The sequence below is a fragment of the Pituophis catenifer genome, unplaced genomic scaffold (genome assembly GCF_029215685.1).
Source record: "Pituophis catenifer annectens isolate HBS135680 unplaced genomic scaffold, rPitCat1.0.hap2 SCAF_3, whole genome shotgun sequence".
Taxonomy (NCBI): Eukaryota; Metazoa; Chordata; class Lepidosauria; order Squamata; family Colubridae; genus Pituophis; species Pituophis catenifer.
In genome coordinates, this window is record NW_027256883.1 from 58,419,040 (window position 1) to 58,432,854 (window position 13,815).

Below are 13,815 nucleotides of genomic sequence, written 5' to 3' on the forward strand. Positions count from 1 at the left end.
CCCCTGGGGTGCACCCGGAGGCTCCAGCTGGTCCAGAACGTGGCCGCGCGGGGGATTATGGGGGCGACGAGGTGCTCCCATGTGACACCTCTGCTGCGCGAGCTGCACTGGCTTCCGGTGGTCTTCCGGGTGCACTTCAAGGTGTTGGTGACCACCTTTAAAGCGCTCCATGGCTTAGGGCCGGGGTACTTACGAGACCGCCTTCTGCCACCAATAGCCTCCCACCGGCCAGTACGCTCGCACAGAGTGGGCCTCCTCAGGGTGCCGTCCGCCAGACAATGTCGGCTGGCGACCCCCAGGGGGAGAGTCTTCTCTGTGACGGCGCCCACCCTCTGGAACAACCTTCCCCCAGAGTTACGTACAATAACAGACCTCCGGATTTTTCGTCGGGCCCTGAAAACCTATTTATTTCAACTAGCTGGGCTGGCTTGAGTTAAATTTTAAATTTATTTTAAATTGGGTTGTTTTAATTTACGGCCAAATATTTAATTATTTTAATACTGTTTTTAAATTTTGTATGCTCTGTTTTTACCTTGGCTGTGCACCGCCCTGAGTCCTATTTGGAGAAGGGCGGTATAGAAATTTAATTAATAAATAATAAATAAATAAATTGTTTTTTCTGCAGTTCTAATTATCCTCTGAAGTCTTTGTCTGTCTTGTTGGGTTGCAGAACCAAACCAGACAGTTATAGAGTTGCAGATGGCAGACTCAATAATTCCTCTGTAGAACTGGATCAGCAGCTCCTTGGGCAGTTTGCACTTCCTGAGTTGGCGCAGAAAGAACATTCTTTGTTGTGTTTTGATGAAGTTTTTGATGTTAGGTGTCCATTTTAGGTCTTGAGATATGATAGAACCTAGAAATTTTAAGGTCTCTACTGTTGATACTGTGTTGTCTAGTATTGTAAGAGGTGGTAGTATGGATGGGTTTCTCCTAAAGTCTACCACAATTTCTACGGTTTTGAGTGTGTTCAGTTCCACATTGTTCTAGTCACACCGCGAGGTTAGTTGTTCAACCTCCCGTCTGTATGCAGATTCATCATTGTCTCAAATGAGACCAATCACTGTTGTATCATCTGCAAACTTCAGTAGTTTAACAGATGGATCATTTGAGATGCAGTCATTGGTATATAGAGAGAGGAGAAGTGGAGAGAGCACACAGCCCTGGGGGGCTCCTGTGCTAATTGTACAGGTATCTGATGTGATTTTGCCTAGCTTCACCTGCTGCTTCCTGTCTGTTAGGAAGCTTGTGATCCACAAGATTTAGACCACTGGATCTAGCCCCATGCTCATTCCAAATTTGAACATCCCAGACAGGTAGTCATATAGATTCCACTCAAGCATATCCATGGAAGGGAGTTCTTCAGCTTTCTGGGTTCCACTATCATAGAATAAGAGCTATATATAGTAAAAATTGACTTCTATGTGACATCCTTTAAAATGTCTGGAAACTCCACTCATATCTTCAGTGTTGTACTCAAGGCTGCACATAGCCAACATCTTTAACGTCTTATGCCTCACTATCTAATTCAGGAAACCACTTTTTAAAAAAGTATCTCTTACATGTTTAATTTTGATGGATAAATATTCTGGATTCTAAATTTGTGTTTTCAAGAGCTGCAAATCCTTTTTTTAAAAATAAGAACACTGTTATGCTTGCTGTTTAAAGATGAACTAATGTGCATTTATGACTAAAATGGCACCATGAGGGAAAGTATGAATAGTTTCAAGAAACTTCCAACAGACTTTGGAGGAGAAATAACTGTGAGGGGGAAAAAATAATGCAACAGATGTTTATTGGATCCAGATATTATGACCACTTCCTAGGTCGAGCCCCGGCATGGACAAAGAAGCAAACCCCAATTCTCTCTGAGTTACATGTTTTATACAGATCTGAATAAAAGTGGATCCTTCCATAAAACTGGGAAGGAGCCATATACAATGGTCAACACCTGGAATGCTCTACCCGACTCCCTTGTTACATCCTCAAACCCTCATAGTTTCAACCTTAAACTGTCTACTGTGGACCTCACCCTATTCCTATGACGTCCATAAAGGGGGTGTGCATAAGTGCACCAGCATGCCTACTGTCCCTGTCCTACTATCCCCATTTATTTGTATTCATTTCCTTCATTCATGTCCATGTTTATAGTTACAACTGCTATCTTGTAGATGTTTGACAAACAAACAAACAAACAAACAAACAAACAAACAAATAAACAATATTTCAGCAAGCACTTATACTTTATTGTGAAATGGGCTTTTACGGAAAAAGTCATGGCTAACTACTGACAGAAGCAATCTGCATTACAATATTTTGCTGCATGCTGTCCTTGAGTGCCCCTGGTTTCTATTTTAATCAATATTTTAGTAAGGTTTTATTGTGAAAGTCTTTCTAGGGCAAAAATGCATATTGTACCTCACATAGAATTTTATTCCTTTGGCTTATTTAGCAGCATTTTGACACGCCAGTATGGATAACTGCTCCACACAATTGAGGTTGAGATATCCTCTGGTTGACAGGCTTATGGAACTTCACTCAGAGGAACCTCTTAAAAATAATAACGAACTTGTCAGTTAAAATAGTAGCTATTTGTTATTTTATAGCATGGGCTTTGAAGCTCTGCACAGTATCATGTATAGTTAAGAACGAACAGGTCGTAACAGCAATGTAAAACCAAAATGAGTTTACAGTGCCTTTTGCTGAAGTAAATAAATAATACTTTTTTTTATTTCATTCTTTACCGTATCTTTTTAAAAGTGACTTTGGCTCTCATAAAAGGTTTCTGAATTGACAGCAGGGAAGATTGAAATTCTCAATTTATCCACCGAGCAGATAGAGTTGAGCAGAGACAATAATCCTTCAATATACCACAGCCCTGACAAGAAGTGACCATTTCTAAGGATAAGAGAGAGATGTAGGCAATGTCTCTGTTCAGTCCTTCACTTCTCTTCTGAGATTGCCAATAAAAGTAGAAAATAATGTCAGCTGCACCAGTATTTTTTTTTTTTTTTAAGCTATGGGTAAAGAGAATGGATGCCATGCCCCATTGTAGTTTAGCTACCAGTACAATCAATCACATTTTCAACGGGGATAACCTGCAAGCAAGAACCATGGTCAACATAAATAAGACCATAAATTTTAATCTGCTGCCTGGATGCTTCTAAAGTTGTAAGCCGCCAATGTGAAAACAACAGATTTTGTTGTTGTTCCTGCATTAAAAACAAAATGTGGCCATTCTTGTCCTAGGAATATCTCTAGCTTCTATTTTAATTAAAATTGCCATTAAAACCATGCCTTAATTACTGAAATATTTTGCTTTGGTGAAAAGATCAGGAGAGCCAAAAAGCAAACAATAAACCAAAAATCATCTAGTTAAGTGAAACAATCTTTGTCTTCTGATTGAAAAAAAAAAACATGCTAAATTAAACAGAGGGTCTGTCTATTTAGCATTCTGTATTTTTCTGTATTATTTATCCACAATGGTCAATGAACATATGAGTGTACTAGTAATGGGTAATGAATTAAAACTAAAGCATTTTGCTATTAATTTGGCTAGAAAGTGTCTTTCAAGGTATCCCTTGAAAAGGATTTGTGTGTGTGTGTGTGTGTGTGTGAGAGAGAGAGAGAGAGAGAGAGAGAGAGGGAGGGAGGGAGGAAGGGAGGGAGGGAGGGAGGGAGAGAGAGAGAGAAAGAGAGAGAGAGAGAGACAGAGAGAGAGATCAATTGCTGTAGAACACAGCCTAGGTCAACTTTTCAAAACTGATTTAGCCAGATAATTTTGAAATCACAGTTCCTGACTTCTCAGTCAATATGACTAAAGTCTGATAATTCTGAGATTATTGGTCCCAAGGAATCAGGAAAGCATCAGATTAACAAAGCTGTTCTAATTGTTAGATCCTATCTAAATTTGGATCTGAAATAAAGGTACCTTGTATAATTAATATAGGTATATCAGAGTAGGCTTAATATAACCATGTCAAATTTAGGCTTCACCAGATCGTCTCATATCAAAGGTAAATTGGTGGGAAAGCCATTTTTTCTTTTAAAACCAAATTTACAGAAAATCCTATAGAAAAGAAAGACAGAAAGACGACAAATACAGCATGCTTGCTTGCAATGGAAAGTCTCCACTTAGAGCACTAAATGTAATGGAGCCACAACTCTGAATGAACTAAACTAATTCTTCAATCCTGGAGAGAAAGCTTAAAGGTCTTAAAAGTGATCCTTCCAATTTAGAAAATGAAATTTCTAGTCCTATACAGGTGAGACTCAAGAGTTAAGTTCTTCTTCATCTACAGAAGAGTTTGTTCTTTAGCTTATCAGAAACCTGTAAAGTAAAATAACCGGGGTGGGCTTCAAAAATTTTAGTAAGGAGTTGTCTGCTGGTTGCTGGGTGCGTGTGGCCATGGTGGGCATGGCCTAGTTGGCCTCCTGCACCATGGCAGAGGAGGCGTTTTTGCCCTCCCTTGGCTCTGGAGGCTTTCCTCAAGCCTCCAGGCGGGCGAAAATAGACTCCCCAGGTTCTGGAGGCCCTCTGGAGGCCAGAAACAGGCCCATTTCCAGCCTTCCCAAACTTCCGATAGGCCCGTTTTTCACCTTCTCCGATCCTCCGCACTGCCCTGCACTTACCTGCATCCAAAGTGGGCCGCAAGGGGACTCCTGGGAGGGGGTGGGGTGAGCGGGGCCAGCCAGGAGTGGGATTTGGAGGTTCTCCAAACTGCACAGAATCTTAGCTAGAGGTTCTCCCGAACCCCTGCGAACCCCCAGCAACCCACCCGTGAAAGTAACTGAAAGCAACACATATGACTGAAAGTTTTCCCCGGTTTCGGATTTGAACACATTTAGAAGTTATAATGAAAATCAACTAGATGATATACAGTATATGGAGTCGTTTCCATTCAGATGAAGCAAGCTACTAAGAGACTGGTGGTCTGGTTTCAGTGATGTGTGAAATTATGTACACTGCTAGGAAAGCAGACGTTTCTATTGAAAGGACTATTAATTGTAAAAGTCTCATCAAACTGCTCATCACTGCTGGCTGATAAGGATAAGCTAGTTGAACGAGTTAACAGTATAGAAAACCAGTAGCACTCAAATAAGCAATTGACTCAGTAATTATGGTGACAGACACACAGTCCATGACAATACGCTGAAAATGACATACGCTCTCTGGGCTGATTCAAGCTCATCAAGCCGTGTTCATTCTAAATTAAATAATAAAGACCACACAGCTGAAACAGGGAAATTCCAGGCCTCGGAATTTATCTAACTCAAAATGCTCATCCTGGCTACTTGTATTCTCATTACTCTTGTAGCTTGCCTGCTGCCACTTTCTGTCAGTAATGATTGCATCCTTGGGAACATATTGTGCTAAGGCATTTCTTTATTATATGCACTGTCTTAGGGTTTAAGATATGGGTGGACATTTTCTTTTTCCAATTCTGGTAAGCCTATTTATGTAGTAGTTTCCCAAAGGTGCTTTTTCAAAAAGCAACTGGACTTTGTTTTTGCTTGAAGGCGTTTCGCTTCTTATCCAAGAGAGATGGATGAGAAACAAAATATCTTCAAGCAGAAACAAAGGAAGTCCAGTTGCCTTTTGAAAATGCACCTTTGGGACAATCATGATCTGGATAACCGAGAATCTCTACAGACATTTACCATTTATACTTGTTGTGGCCCCGCCCTCCGAGCCTATCTCATCGGAGGAAGAAGGCTCCGAACATGAAGAAGAGGAGTCGGCCAGGCTTCCCTCTCCAGGCCCCTCCCCTCTGGCTCTGCCTCAAGTGCTGGCTGAGGAAGAGGAGATTAGCCAGGAGCCAGGTGTCTCCGATGAGAGCGATGGAGGCGATCTGTCGTTCCTGGATCCACGCCAACAAAGGCGTGATAAACGGTTGCAGCAGTTGAGGAGGCGTGCCAGGGATTAGGCTGAGTCACTGGACCACACCCCAGAGACTATATAAGAGAGTGTGGTGGCCATTTAAGACTCTGTGACAGACAAAAACTAACTCTGGCTAGTCACTTGAACAACGCTTAAAAGCTGCCGAAGGTTTCTTGTTTGGAACTGGACTATTTGCAATTTGTATGTATTTTCTGTTTATCTGATGAAGTAAAGCCCTTGGTAGTCGATGCTCGTATAGCTGCCAAGTTTTAGATAACAACCTGTGTGCATGCCAAGTGCTTTCTTAACCCTCAGCTGGCTGTGTTTGTGTGTGTGTGTGGAGACGGGGACAGAACAATACTATATGCTGCCCTGCTCTCCACCCACCCACCCACACATAGCAAGAGTTCTACAGGTCTTTATTCAAACTCCCAAACAGGTCCTCAGAAAGCATTCCTGTTGCACAGGTCCAGATTCCAAGCTCAGTACAGCAAGAGTCACTGGGTAGCCAAGTCCAATGGACACACACAAAGTCCAGGAAAGCAGTCCAGGAGTCAAACAGGCCAGGATACATAGCAAAGCACACGAGGCACATTGCACATTGCTCCAGCAACGCTCAAGTCCTCAGGGTAGGGTTAAATAGGCAATGCGGTGCATCCCTTCATAAGAGGCGAGGTTGCCTCCCCATGAGCAGTCTAGCTGAGCAGTGTTGTGCCTGTCTCCTCTCTGCTCTGCATGTCCTTGGAGCAGGAGGAAGTGTGGACTTCATTTCCAGTCTTTGCCTGGGGAGCCTCCTGGCCAACTTGCTGCAATTGTGGCTTACCTACCTCAGCCTGTCACTAGTCTGATGATTCAGCTGAGACTGCTTTATCAAGCTAGCATTCCCTGAGTCCCAATCCTAACCAATAATTGGCTCCACACTTTCCTCTGCAGATTCAAATTTACCCTTCTCCTCTGAACTCACATATGAAGAAGGGTCTAAAGGTGGATCCATGACACATTATCAGTTTTGCCTATTTCTTTACCTCCAACTGACAAAAACAATCATGTGGCTAATACCCTAATACAATTGTGATGGACATGAGAAAAGAGAACCTGCCCCTTGATCATTACTTCTGGGGCAACTCTGGTTCTGGGGCAAGTCACCTGCCTATTTCTCCCTTTGACTTTTCTTATTGCCATCAACTTGCTTTTCTTTCTTTGCCTTCTTTGCTCTTCTCTGCCCTTCATGCTGTTCCAGTTCCTTCAGCAATTAGCAGCAGCCAGCATGTGTGCCTCTCTTCTCATGTCGGCACCCATCCTTGGTTGCTGCTTCATCTTCTTCCCTCTGTGCTTTTCCAGCAGAGTCCAGCCTTCTTTTACAGAGCTGTGCAAAAGTGACCTTTCAAAATTATTCGTCTAATTGGAAACAGTTCCCAGATTTCTCAAGGGAAAGGGGAAAAAAAATGCTCCAACAATTCATTAAAGCTTTCCCTTTAGTGGTGATGGTAACATTGATATTAAAGAACTCCAAAAGGTAGAATCATTCTTTGGGGATTTAATGGAGGTGTGGGAATTAAAGGAAGCTGCAGTCTGCTAAAGAGAGAGATCTTTGGTGAAAGGAATTATACCAGCATTAATCTTCATATTCATCATAGTCATCTTCCTCTTCTCTCATTTGTAAGCCCCTCCATTCCTCTTCAGCTATTTTTTTCCTCTCTCATGTGTGTCACAAAGGTGCTTTTTCTGGATGACTGAGAATCTCTTTAGATATTCCCACTTGCATGTCAAATTATTTCCAGGTTGCCCTTATTTAAGGGCAATGCGCGAGCTGCATTGGCTCCCAGTGATCTTCCGGGTGCGATTCAAGGTGTTGATTAACATCTTTAAAGCGCCCCATGGCTTAGGACCTGGGTACTTACAGGACTGCCTTCTGCTACTGACAGCCTCCCACCGGCCAGTACGCTCCCACAGGGCGGGGTTCCTCGGGGTGCCATCGGTCAGACAATGTTGACTGGCGACCCCCCCGGTGGACAGCCTTCTCAGTGGGGGCTCCTGCGCTCTGGAACGAGCTGTTCCCAGAGGTATGGAGGATCCCGGACCTGCGCACCTTCCATCGTGCCCTGAAGACTTTGTTATTCCAGCAAGCCGGGCTAGCAATAATTTTAACGGTTTTAAATTTTAAATTGGATTTTAATGGGATGTGTTTAATTGTGGGCCAAACTATTTAATCTGGTTTTAAATTGTTTTAACGTTTATATTTATGTATTTGATCTTGGCTGTTCACTGCCCTGAGTCCTTCGGGAGAAGGGCGGTATATAAATATAATAAATAAATATATAAATAAATAAATAAATAAATAAATAAATAAATAAATAAAATTTAAAGTGACCACAGAAAATAAGTGCTGCACCATCTGTTAACAACTCAAGAAAAAGCTGGTTATCACAAAATTCATCAACATTTTTCTTTAAATTTAGGAGCTGCAAGTGCTTTATCAAAGTTTAATCACTCCTATAGTACCAAAAAAACACCAACAACCCATCTAGGTTTTTTTTTTTTTTTTTTTTTTTTTGTAAGTAGATTATTAGCAAGTCTGAGGATTCTAAAGTCATTTACTTATTATCTAGGCTTAATTTGAAAACTTGTTTCAATATTTTTTAAAAAAAATCATTTTATTTTACTTTCTCTTATGCAGTTTTGCACTTTTAGAATTCTTGGCAATTATCTCAAATAGCCTGGAAGACATGTATAGCTATTGAGAAATTGGCATTGTTAGTTATAGGCTGCCTAATATGAATTATATTCAAAAGATGACATTAGAACAGTGTCTCTGAAAACCTCCACTTCTCTTCACAAACCTTCAAATTTCCTTTGGATTTTATCCATTGTAAAATTGGAATCAACAACCTGATTCTCTTCACTATAAATCAAGATAATAAAAGGCATCAAGAAGATGCATGCATACGAGTTTAAAGCCACTGCAAGTAAGGGATATGCCAATGGAAGTTCCCTGCAGGTGAGGGGAAATTAAACCCAGCAAGACTTCTACTGCCTTCATCAGTGGAAGTGAGGGCATGTTTTTTTGTCTCTGACAATCATTAGGTTTTGTGACACATCCTGGAAGTGATGATCATTTTTAACAAGCAGTTTTGAGATGTTTCTGTTTACAATTTGAGTTGACAGGTTACTGATTTTTTTTTTTAGGTGATCAATTTGTAAACCCCTATTTATTCCCGCTGGCTCAGAAGGGAAAAAGAACCAGGGCTTATTGGCATCACATAAATCAGAAGTGGGGGAACTATGGCCCTTTTATGAATTGTGGACTTCAACTCCCAGAATTCCTAAGCATGGTTAAGTGCACAAGTCACAAAAGGGCCATAGTTCACCATCCCTGACATAAATTTTGACCTGATCATTTTATCTTCATAACAGCAGTGATTGACATATGCCATTGTCTTCTTTTGTTTAAACCATCTAATAAACTGAAACTTGCACACACAGGATATTGCTGTGGCCCGCTGGTGGCCAGCAAAGCTGGCAGCAGAGTTGAACAGTGAGGAGGTTGTAGAGGAATATGGGCCAGTCCTGGGGGCCGGGGAAAGCTTGGATGAGGGCTCTGGTCAGAGACAGACAGGAAGCTAGATACAGTGAGGCAGAGGAACAGCTGGAGCCTGTTCGCAGAGCTGCCAGAAGAAAAGAACAACTAAAAAAGCAGGGTTGACTTGGGAGTAAAACCACACCTTGGAGATGATTGGTCCCTTCCATAGGAAACAAAAGAGAAGCGAACGGGGAGTGGGCTTTTGCAGGAAACAATTCATTCATTCTGTGACTCTGAGAGACATTGGGCCAATGCCTTGTACTACGTTTGGAAACTATTTACCTGGCAGCTTTCCAAGCGAGATAAGGTCTGTGTTGATAAATATTTGTTTGAAAAACTGTTTGGACAGGCTTGCTGACTGTGAATGAAAGGAATTCACAGTCGGGTAAATAAAAGAGGTTTTGCCGGCACCAAAACTCTGCTTCCTGCTCTTTAAGAGAGCCTAGGTCAGAAAAGATATTAGAGTAACCGGTTAAAATCTGTTTCTAAATTTCCCTAAATGAAAATTTGCCCAAAGCACTGATATCTCAGAGCTAAATAACATTTTTCAACTAAGATTTATGTCGGAGGCACTAAATTAAGTTTCTGCAAATTAAATAGGTGCAGAAGGATGGTGGTATTCAGTGTCTAGCTGATCTCATCCTCTTATGCCTAATTTAACAGGAGACCTATTGGTGCTGGGCATTCTGGATGTGTCTAGGGACTGTGCGAAGGGGTTTTATATGGATATTTATGCAAATATCCACATAATATATTCATGCAAGGAAATAGGTTTGATTAAAAGCTCCATGGATATACAATGCATGGTAACAGCCAATAGTGATGCACCTGGTAGGCTTCTATGAATTGTAGCTAGCAGACTTTAAGCTATTTTTCCCTTTAACTTCTAAAGCAGGGGTGTCAAACTCGTGATCGATGCGTCACAAACTGGCAACATCCATTTTTCCCCCAAAGGGGGAAAAAAAGTCACAATACGTCACGTGATTTTGACATCCCTGTTCTAAAAGGTGCTCAAATAAATACTATTATGATGTGAAAAATGCAATCATAAGTTGAAGGTAATACCCTTTTCCCATTATTGCACCGTTATTCCCTGAAAAACTGCCCTTAATTGATTTCCCTTGTCATATTAGCATGAAAGGATAAACAGTCAAGGATCATTGACAAAATAACAGGATAATAGACTTGGAAGGGACATTGGAAGTCTTCTAGACCAATCCCTGGCAGGAAGCCCTATACCAGGACTGTCAAACTTCCAGCCAGCGAGCCAGATGCGTCACACGCCGGCCATGCCCACGCCCGGTTTAGCAAAGGGGAACAAAAGTCCCAATATGTCATGTGATGCTGCCATGACAATGTGAGTTTGACACCCTTGGCCTATACCATTTTAGACAAATGGTTGTCCAAACTCTTCTTAAAAACCTTCAATGTTGGAGCACCCACAACTTCTGGAGGCATATATTGACAGTATAAAGACAAACATGATAATTTGTGACTATTCATAAAGCCATGATGATGGTACCATAAGCATTCTTGGATATTTTTAAGGAAAAAAAAAATTTCAATTGAATTTATATAGTGTTTGGAACTATGGGTGTATTGAAGACAAGCATGAAACCTTGCACATATTGATCATACTCTCTCTTCCTCTCTGGACTTTTTACAGTATATGTTCAACTCTCCAAAAAAAAGAAGAAGAAGTTTTTTTAAAAAATAAATTGTTCATAGATGTGGCCATGCCATAATTAGAGCTTGAAAGCTGTCATCCGTCACTCCCTGTCCTTATAGCTGTATAACTAATAGATCTGTGAAGTTCTGACTGTGATTCAATTCACTGAGTCAGTTTGATAAATCAGATTTATTTCATTCAAACCATTAAACAACCAAATCAATTTGATTTTAATGAATTGATTTGTACGTAGGATTTGATTTCTAAAATCCACTTTGGGCAAAATGTCAATTCTGATGAGTCTTGATCAAGGATGAAAGCCTGTGTTAACTGTGTCACTTAGGCACTTAGGTTGTAAAGTAAAATGAGAAACGGAAACAATGGCTGGCATTACCAGATAAAAAGTGAAGCAGTTACACTACAAAGCACATCAATCTGGCTTTGAAATTTCCAGCTAGAGCTGCTAGAAAATGGTAGAAAACTAGACTGCAGCCATTTAACCCAGAAGCTCATCTCCATTTGATTGACGCAAGCTGTGAAAGCCCGCACCAGCATATAGTATTGAACTCAAAGGTTTAATAGTTCAAATCACAATGACTCTTGCTGCCAGACAAGGAGGGTCATCTTGGAGTGAAGGTATTTTTAGTATTATCATTTGCTCCTCCATGTAGGCTGGTCTCATTCACACACTCTTATTCTGAGCTGAAGTCAAAGTATTTTATTTCAGCTATTGACCTGCCTTATTCTGAACAATTGTGGGCACAATATTCTTTCCAGAATTACATTATATAGCTGATCTGACCTAATGGCTTCCTTATTTCATGGAAAAATCAACTAAAATAATCTCTTATACCTCTGCCTCAACCCCCTTGAAGATCATTTCCACTATATTCAGGAAGTATGATAGTTTCTTATAAATAGAAAAGCAGAAAAGCTCTTAAACCTTTTGGTTTGGAATTTATCACAGGTAAATCACACAAAAGAAGCTACTGCCACTGAAATTTCATTCCTTTTCCCCCCCTAAACAAACGGTTATAGGCATTATCTATTCAAAGGAGTTTATTTTTTAAAATAATATTTTACCACATTTTATGACATGTAGCACAGTTAATTTTCTCATAAAAATAAGGCTACTTGCAAATTCCATCCTATTTTTCTAAGAAAAGGAGTAATTTTTCCAAATGTCATCATTCATATCTTTCAAAGCCAGATTGTGGGAGAATGGATTCTATATTACTCAATCTTGATCCAGATTCCAACATCAAGTCTCTCTTCAGACTGACCTGAACTCATTCAATCCTTTTTTTGGAAGTTCAGATTGTTCTCCAAACAAAATTTAGTGGACTTGGCATCACAATGTAAATATTAATTTCTTTTTTTACAACTGATAAGAAAACAGGAAAGAGGAGATTTTTTTTCCTGCTCTTGTCAACTGAACAAAACCTGAAGGATATCTGAAGTGTATGTGTTGAAATAGACAGCAAAATTTAAATTATACCGTTGATCAAATTAACCATCCATAGCCTCATTAACAAATGCTGAAGATATAGGTATGTTTTCCACAGCATACGAAGGATGATTGCACTTTTTTGTTTTCCACTGTATTGTCTAATAGTCCTGGAATCCAGCGATACATTTTCCTACTGCTTTGTAAAGGCCATAACATTTTGAAAACATTAGTTTTAGCTGAATTACTAACTAAAATAGCAGGATTTATCCTGGACTTTTAAACATACACTTTCACACTTTTTTGAATCAGCTACATCCATCTTTTTGATCCTACCTTGCTCATTTTCAGAAGAGTTGCCTGTGGCACATCATTCCAATATCAACATGACCCTTAGCTGAAAAAGGTTGTTGGTGTTTTCTATAATGAGACATATGGCAGCTTTGTAACATGAGGTCTACATATATTCTCCTATGTCTTCTTTTAGAGAACATTTCAAAGACTAGAGAACCGATGATGGTCTCTACATTTAATCTAGTCTGGGATACAAATGAATCCTTTTAATACTTTTGAATTCAGCAAAACTACGATACCATTTATCTGTTTTAAAATAGGTAATCTTTTATAGTCCTTTCGAACCGTATATTGAATAATATATATTAATTGCTTAAAATATTGTTTTAAACGCTTTATATTTTTTCTTTTTTTCTTCTCAGAAGCAGGGTTTTACTGTATTATGATATCATAAATTTGCCTTCACATAATTCTCACGAGGCAAGGAATTTAGGATATATTCAAGAAATATTAGAACCGAAGTGAGTAGACTCGCATAAAGCATAGAGGGAAAAGTTACTCCTATCTGTAATAGTAAATCAAAATCTTAGTAATATTATCCATTCCAAATATCTTTTAAGTAGCTTATAATGTTACTATTTAATATTCTTTCTTAAATACTTTTTATTGCTTTCTCTAAGTCTCCCCTAAAGAATAGGGTTAAGGATTTATGAAACCCATTTATATATCAATTTCTCATCCTTTGTTCACAGTTTATTAGTGCTTGGTTTACAGAGTGGTGTGATGGAAACCAATACCCTATCCTGGTGATCTTTGGGGATATATATATATAATATTAGCATATTTGTAGGATAAAAAAAGGTTGCCTATTCATCAGACTGGATCACCAATAGCAAATATAGTAACACTATAGTGTCTTTAAATATTGAGAGAGGCGCACAGCCACA